Below are 9,012 nucleotides of genomic sequence, written 5' to 3'. Positions count from 1 at the left end.
ATGAACTGAGATGAAATATAGCTGGAGATGTAGAAGTAGCCTTGTGATTAAGTACATGGATTCTGATGCAGATGACTTGGTTTCAAATTCTATTTTGCCATTTAATTGCTGTAAGTGCAGGGAAGGTATCTAAGTTCAAGCCTTAGCTTCTGCTCTGTAAAACAGTGAGGCCAGTGCCTGCTTCTTAAGAATGTTGCAAGAATTTGAGGGCAGGGGTCTAAGCGCATAAGCGCATAAAGCGCTTAGAACAACGCCTGGCCACACAGAGCATCAAGGGTTAGTAGCTACCATCATTATCATCATCAACACATAAAACACCCACCACAGCACATGGCACTCATGCTTTTAGACCCCCGTGTGACACTCATGTGCCTGTTGGTCTATGAGATGTTGGAAATGAGGCCTCCGCGTGGGCTCTTGTTTGTGCCAAGGTGGGAGAACTGACTCCTGGCCCTGGTGCTCTTTGGGGTCAGAAACTGCGTGGGGAGGGAGGGATGTGGTAGGGGTACTGGGAAGAAAGATGTCTCAGAGCAGCTTATGCTATGGGGAAGGCTTGCGGGAAGTGGGCTGGAGAGGTGAACAAATCTCTTTACGAATGTCATTGTGCAGTGTATTTGAATCCCGTCCCCATTTTTGACAAAGCAAGTGAAGAGTTGACACTACTGTGAACTTTTGGCTCCCAGGCTGTGTTTTAGTTTTTCCACTGCACCCTGCGTCAACACTAAACAAGAGTGGTCCTTCGTTTATAATGGCTGCATTTATAAAGCACTCAACAAACATTATTATTGTTGAGTGTGAGAGAACACTCAATAAACATCACGTATTATTATGTGACCAGGCTTCTGCATTCCACACCCAACTTGGTATATAACCCTGGGTTTTCTCCAGGGCAGTCTCCACCTGCAGGACCATAGAAACCCTCAAACTCCCTGTTGTTTCCTTTGAGACTCGCTGCATTTTCTGTTTCCAAGAACAAAAATGATTTTGTTGAATTTAAATATTACAGCAAAAGAAACTCAGATTTGGAAAGCAAAATTAAAATTATAGTATTGAATATTCTTTCTTTAAACTCCACCCCCTCAGATATTCTAATCAACCCTCTGAAGGCAGCTTAACCTTCCCTGAAGCGCCTTGGTTCCATGAGAAGTGATTCCCCCTCAACCTCCATCTCTAAATCTCTTCCTGTGTTAAAAAATCAGTATTAGACGGCCGGGCGTGGTGGCTCAAGCCTGTAATCCCAGCACTTTGGGAGGCCGAGACGGGTGGATCATGAGGTCGGGAGATCGAGACCATCCTGGCTAACACAGTGAAACCCCGTCTCTACTAAAAAATACAAAAAACTAGCCGGGCGAGGTGGCGGGCGCCTGTAGTCCCAGCTACTCGGGAGGCTAGTTTTTTGTATTTTTTAGTAGAGACGGGCGAGGTGGCGGGCGCCTGTAGTCCCAGCTACTCGGGAGGCTGAGGCAGGAGAATGGCATAAACCCGGGAGGCGGAGTTTGCAGTGAGCTGAGATCCGGCCACTGCACTCCAGCCTGGGCTACAGAGCGAGACTGTGTCTCAAAAATAAAAATAAAAATAAAAAATCAGTATTAGACATGACGCCCTGCCTCAGTTTGGGGAGGATATGTCTATACACCACAGGCCCTACAGTCTGGCATACTCAACTTCCCAAACCTTCTGTGCTGTATTTCTAAGATTCCCACTGCTTCACTCACTGATAAGGAATAATGTAAGACTAACTTTATTAAAACAATTTGGGGTCACCACGTGGGGCCCAGACAGTCATCTTTTGCTACAAAGTGTGTTTGGAGGAATAAGGTAGGAATCAGACACAAAATCTTCAGCAGGGCTCTCAGAGACCTGGGGCCATGCCACCTGGCCACGTGGGCCTGTGATGGACATTGACAGTGAGCACAGGCTTTGCCTTCCCACCCACGCAAAGTTGGAAGGCAGCTGTGGCTCATTGCTGCTATCCTCCTGGGCCACCAAAGGTCACAGCACAGGTCTATGGCCATAGGGAGTCAATCTCTTGGGGGTTCCAGCTTCAGCAGCATCAGCCTCGAGAGAAAAGTGGGGCTATGCAATCAGGTAAGTACAAGGTAGGGAACAAAGGCATCCACATTGGGAACGGAAAAGTAATACTGTCTATTGTAGATGACAAACTCCTGTGTGCAGAAAATCCCATGGAACCCATAAAAGCATGATCAGAACTAATAAAAAGATCTATTAGTCTGCTTTTATGCTGCTGATAGAGACATACCAAAGACTGGGTAATTTATAAAGGAAAAGAAGTTTAATGGACTCACAGTTTCACGTGGCTGGGGAGGCCTCACAATCATGGTGGAAGGTGAAAGGCACTTCTTATGTGGTAGCAGGCAAGAAAGAGAATGAGCAGGGGAACTCCCCTCTGTAAAACCATCAGATCTCATGAGACTTATTCACTATCACAAGAACAGCACAGGAAAGACCTGCCCCCATGAGTCAATTACCTCCCACTGGGTCCTTTCCATAACATGTGGGAATTATGGGAGCTACAATTCAAACTGAGATTTGGGTGAGGAAAAAGCCTAACCATATAATTCCACCCCTGGCCCCTCCCAAATCTCATGTCCTCACATTTCAAAACATATGCCTTCCCAACAGTCCCCCAAAGTCTGTTTTCATCATCATTAACTCAAAAGTCCACAGTCCAAAGTCTCATTTGAGACAAGGCAAGTCCCTTCCACCTTATAAGCCTGTAAAATCAAAAGCAAGTTAGATACTTCCTAGATACAATGGGGTTACAGGCATTGGGCAAATAAACCCACTCCAAATGGGAGAAACTGGCCAAAACAAAGGCGCCACAGGCCCCATGCAAGTCTGAAACCCAATAGAGAAGTCATTAAACTTTAAAGTTCCAAAATGATCTCCTTTGACTCCATGTCTCACATCCAGGTCATGCTGACACAAGAGGTGGGCTCCCACGGCCTTGCACAGCTTCGCCCCTGAGGCTTTGCAGGATACAGCACCTCTCCTGGCTGCTTTCACAGGCTGGCACTGAGTGTCTGAGGCTTTTCCAGTTGCATGGTGCAAGTCGTTGGTGGATCTACCATTCTGGGATCTGGAGGACCGTGGCCCTCTTCTTACAGCTGCACTAGGTGGTGCTCCAGTAGGGACTCTGTGTGAGGGCTCCACCCCACATTTCCCTTCTGCACTGCCCTCGCAGAGATTCTCCAGGAGGGCCCCATCCCTGCAGCAAACTTTTGCCTGGAGATCCAGGTGTTTCCATACATCCTCTGAAATCTAGGCCGAAGTTCACAAACCTCAATTCTTGACTTCTGTGCACCTGCAGGCTCAACACCACGTGAAAGCTGCCAAGGCTTGGGGCTTGCACTGTTTGGAGCCACAGCCTGAGCTGTACCCTGGCACCTTTTAGCCACAGCTGGAGCAGCTGGGATGTAGGGCACCAAGTCCCTGAGTTGCACACAGCACAAGGGCCCTGGACCCAGCCCAGGAAACCATTTTTCCCTCCTATGTCTCTGGCCTGTGATGGGAGAGGTTGCCTTGAAGTCTCTGACATGCCTTGGAGACATTTTCCCCAGTGTCTTGGTGATTAACACTGGACTCCTTGTTACTTATCCAAATTTCTGCTACCGGCTTGAATTTCTCCCCAGAAAATGGGTTTTTCTTTTCTATCACGTCATCAGGCTGCAAATTTTCCAAATGTTTGTGCTCTGCTTCCTCTTGAACACTTTCCTGCTTCAAAATTTCTTCCACCATGGCTGGGTGCAGTGGCTCATGCCTGTAATCCCAGCAGTTTGGGAGGCTGAGGCAGGAGGATCACCTAAGGTTGGGAGTTCAAGATCATCCTAACCAACATGGAGAAACCCCATCTCTACTAAAAATACAAAATTAGCCAGGCATGGTGATGCATGCCTGTAATCCCAGCTACTCGGGAGGTTGAGGCAGGAGAATCGCTTGAACCCGGGAAGCGGAGGTTGCAGTGAGCCGAGATTGCGCCATTGCACTCCAGCCTGGGCAACAGGAGTGAAACTCCGCCTCAAAAAAAAAAAGAACGAACGAAATTTCTTCCACCAGATACCCTAAATCATCTCTCTCAAATCCAAAGTTCCACAGATCTCTAGGGCAGGGGCAAAATGCTGCCAATCTCTTTGTATAGCAAGAGTGACCTTTACTCCAGTTCCTAACAAGTTCCTCATCTCCATCTGAGACCACCTCAGCCTGGACCTTATTGTCCATATCATTATAAGCATTTTGGTCAAAGCCATTCAACAAGTCTCTAGAAAGTTCCAAACTTTCCCACATTTTCCTATCTTCTTCTGAGCCCTCCAAACTGTTTCAAGTTCTGCCTGTTACTCACTTCCAAGGTCACTTCCACATTTTCAGATATCTTTATAGCAGCACCCCACTCTCAGTACCAATTTACTGTATTAGTCTGTTTGCATGCTGCTGATCAAGACACACCCCAAACTGGGTCATTTATATTAATGAACTCACAGTTCCACATGCCTGGGGAAGCCTCACAATCATGGCAGAAGGTGAAAGACACATCTTACATGGTGGCAGACAAGAGAGAGAATGATCAGGGAAACTCCCCTTTATAAAACCATAGATTGCGTGAGACTTATTCACTACCATGAAAACAGCACAGGAAAGACCTGCTCCCATGATTCAATTACCTCCCATTGGGTCCCTTCCACTACACATGAGATTTATGAGAGCTAAAATTTAAGATGAGATTTGGGTGGGGACACAGCCAAACCATATCATAAGCACAGTAAGTCTCAGTATACAGGATCAATATACAAAAACCACTTGCACTTCTATGTATAAACAACAAACAATCTGAAAAAGATATTAAGGATACAATTCCTTGCACAAAACAGCAACAAAAAATAAAATACTTAGGAATTAATTTAACAAAAGAAGTATAAGATTTTTACACTGAAAATTATAAAACATTGCTGAGGCAAATTAAGACAAAAATCTAAATAATCTTAGAGACATTTCATGTTCATGGATTGGAAAATTCAATGTTGACAAGATGACTATTCCCAAACTGAATAGATTCCATGCAATTCCTATCAAAATTCCAGGATGCATTTTTGCAGAACTTGATAATATGATCCTAAAATTTACATGGAATTATGAAAGACCGCGAATAGCCAAATAAACTTTGAAAAAGAAGAGCAAATTTGGAGGACTTTAATTTCCTACCCTCAAAACTTACTGTAAACCTATAATACAATTATGAAGACAGTGTGATCTGGCATGAGAACAGATGTATAGATCCATAGAACAGAGCTGACCATCCAGAAAATAAATTTGTTTATTTACAGTCAATTTACTTTCAATAAAAGTACCAAAAGAGCTCCTTGGGTAAAGAATAGCCCTATTAACCAATGGTGGTGAGACAATTTGGTATCCACATGCAAGAAGATGAGCTTTAACCCCCACCTCATGCCATACACAAAAATTAACTCAAAATGGATCATAGACTTACATATAAGAGCTAAAACAATGACTTTTAGAAGAATGACATAGGAGAAAACCCTCAAGGCCTTGGGCAAGGCGAAAATTTCTTAGATATAACACCAAAAGCAAAAAACAAAAGAAAAAAATTGACAAATTTGACTTCATCAAAATCAAAAAACTCTTGTGCCCTAAAAGACATAGACAAGCAACAGACTGAGCAAATATCTGCAAAACACATATCTGATAGTGACTTGTACCTAGAATATACAAAGAATGCTCATACTTGATAAGCAAGCCCATCAAAAACCATGGACAAAGATTTAAATGGATATTTCACCAAAGAAGGTATATGAATGGCTAATAAGCAAAGCACATGAAAAGATGCTCATTGTATTAGTCAACAGGAAAACACAAAGCAAAAGCACAATGAGACACCATTTCACATGCAGCACAATTGCTATAATACAATATACAGTAACAAATGTCAAGAATGTGAAGAAATGGGAACATTTATACATTGCTGCTAGGGACATAAAATGGTGAAGCCACCTTGAAAACCAGTTTGGCAGTTTCTTAACAAGTTATGCATAAATTTTTCATATGATCCAGCAAATTGTACTCTTAGGTATCTACCCAAGAGAAACGAAAATATATTGAAATGGCCTTGTCTGGGGTGCCACCTGAAGTTCTTTGTCTCACAGCCGAGGAAATCAAGGACACGTACATGCCAAGGGGTGAGGTTACAGCAGAAGTTTAATAAGGGAAAGAAAGAGAGAAAGCTCTCCGCCACCGAGAGGGGTCCTGAGAAAGGGTTGCTGTTTCACAGTTGAATACAGAGGCTTTTAAAAGAAACCAATGAGGGCTACATGTCTCATTTGCATAAGGCATGAATTTCTGGTAGCTCCACCCCATCCTCCTTAGAGACAGGACTACCTGGATTTCCTAGACCGACTAAGAATCCCTAAGCCTAGCTGGGAAGGTGACCACATCCACCTTTAAACAAGGGACTTGCAATTTAGCTCATACCCCACCAATCGGGGAGTAAAGAGAGCTCACTAAAATGCTGATTAGGCAAAAACAGAAGGTAAAGAAATAGCCAATCATCTACCGCCTGAGAGCACAGGGGGAGGGACAGTGATCAGGATATAAACCCAGGCATTCGAGCTGGCAATAGCTACCCTCTTTGGGTTCGCTCCCTTTGTATGGGGGCTCTGTTTTCACTCTATTAAATCTTGCTACTGCATACTGTTTTGGCCCATGTTTGTTACAGTTTGAGCTGAGTTTTCACTCGCCATCCATCATTGCTGTTTGCCGCTGTCACAGACCTGCCGCTGACTTCCACCCCTCCACATCTGGCAGGGTGTCTACTGTGCTCCTGATCCAGCGAGGTGCCCATTGCTGCTCCCTATCGGGCTAAAGGTTTGCCATTGTTCCTGCATGGTTAAGTGCCTGGGTTTGTCCTAATTGAACTGAACACTAGTCGCTGGGTTCCATGGTTCTCTTCCATGACCCACGGCTTTTAATAGAGCCATAACATTCACTGCATGGCTCAAGATTCCATTCCTTGGAATCCATGAGGCCAAGAACCCCAGATGAGAGAACGAGAGGCTTGCTGCCATCTTGGAAGTGGCCTGCCACCACCTTGGGAGCTCTGGGAGCAACGACCCCCCTGGTAACATTTTGGCAACCACATAAGGACCTCCAAAGTGGTGAGTAATATTGGACCACTTTTTCTTGCTATTCTGTACTATCCTTCCTTAGAAATGGAGGAAAATACTGGGCACCCATCAGCCAGTTAAAAATGATTAGCATGACCATGGGACTTAAGACTCAGGCGTGAGGCTGTCTGGGGTACTGCTTTCTAACAACCCCCAACCCTTCTGAGTTGGGAGCGTTGGTCTGCCTAGAACCAGCTTCCCCTTTCAATTTCCCTGGGAAAGCCGAGGGCCAACTAGAGGCAGAAAACTGTCATCCCAAACTCCCAGCATTAGCCGGTTGAGATCATGGCACAGCCAGAAGTCTCTATTCGATAGTTGCCCATGCATGCACCCCTACCTTTCCCTCTGACCCATACCTCCTGGGTCCTGACCATGACTTTCTTGAAAGTGTAGCCCCAAAATTCTCCTTACTTCTGAATCTACTTCCTCTGATCCCTGCCTCCTAGGTACTGACGGTTCAGACTTTCATTTCCTCTAGCAAGTTGTATTTCCAAAGGGATCTAAGCAAGCTCTACTCTGCATCCTTAAGGCCCCTAGGCTATGAACCCAGAGAGTCATGTCCCTGGTGTCCCTCTCAATTTAGGCACACAGCTCTTGACATGGGCAGTTATGTGGGACCCATTCCCCACCATCCTTGCCAGGGCCCCATGTTTGTAAAGGGCTAGGAGAAAAGAGAGAGAGACAGAGGGGAGAGAAAGAGAGAAAGACAAAGACGGAGTCAAAGAGAGAAAGAAGTAGTAAAGAAAAAAGTGTGCCCTATTCCTTTAAAAGCCAGGGTACTCACTGAAGGTCTTCTCTGTGACCCTATAACACTCCAACACTACCTTGTTGTCAGTGAAAACAAGGGCATAGCCTGAAAACACTGAGACCACTGACAACCTGTAGCCTTCCTATCAAAAATCCTTAACAGTAACCCACGGATGGCCCAAATGCATTCAATCTGTAGTGGCAACTCCTTTGCTAACAGAAGAAAGTAGAAAAATAACTTTTAGGGGAAACCTCATTGTGACACAACTCACCAGTTCGGAATTATCCTAAGTCAAAAAAGCAAAAAGGTAACTTACTACCTCAAATCTTAAAGTATGGGGCTATTCTGTTAGAAAAAAGGTGATTTAACATTAACCACTGAAAATTCCCTTAACCCGGCAGATTTCCTAACAGGGGATTTAAATCTTAGTTACTATACAAAGGTCTGACCAGACCTAGAAGGAACTCCCTTCAGTATGAGGATAGATGGTTCCTCCCAGGTGATCCAGGGAAAAAAAAAAACCACAATGGGTATTCAGTAATTGATAGGGAGACTCTTGTGGAAGCAGAATTAGGAGAATTGCCTAATAATTGGTCTGCTCAAACGTTAGAGCTGTTTGCACTCAGTTAGGCCTTAAAGTACTTACAGAATTAAAAAAACTCAATCTCAATCCTGACTCAAAATGTTACCTACATCCTCTCTGAAATGAATTTGCACAAGAACTGTTGTTTATGGGAATGCATCTTGATGGGGCAACTGGGTTGTTATGAAATACTCAGGAACCCAACCCAGCTCTAGGACTCAACCCTGAGACCAAAGGCAATGTTGGGCATGCTGGTAAAGGACTACTAGAACGCAGCAGCTCAGACCCCTTTCTTTGTGGTCAAGAAAGGCGGGAAAAGGGGTGCAGGACTGCTACATCGGTGAGCGTAACTAATCCGATAAGCAGAGGTCCATGGGTGGTTACACACCCTGGAAAGGAATAAGCATTAGGACCATAGAGGGTGCTGACATCCCTATTTTGTTGTTGTTGTTGTTGTTGTTGTTGTTGTTGTTGTTGTTGTTGTTGTT

This window comes from Piliocolobus tephrosceles, chromosome 9 (genome assembly GCF_002776525.5).
Source record: "Piliocolobus tephrosceles isolate RC106 chromosome 9, ASM277652v3, whole genome shotgun sequence".
Classification (NCBI taxonomy): Eukaryota; Metazoa; Chordata; class Mammalia; order Primates; family Cercopithecidae; genus Piliocolobus; species Piliocolobus tephrosceles.
Note: the sequence above shows the minus strand (reverse complement) of the source record.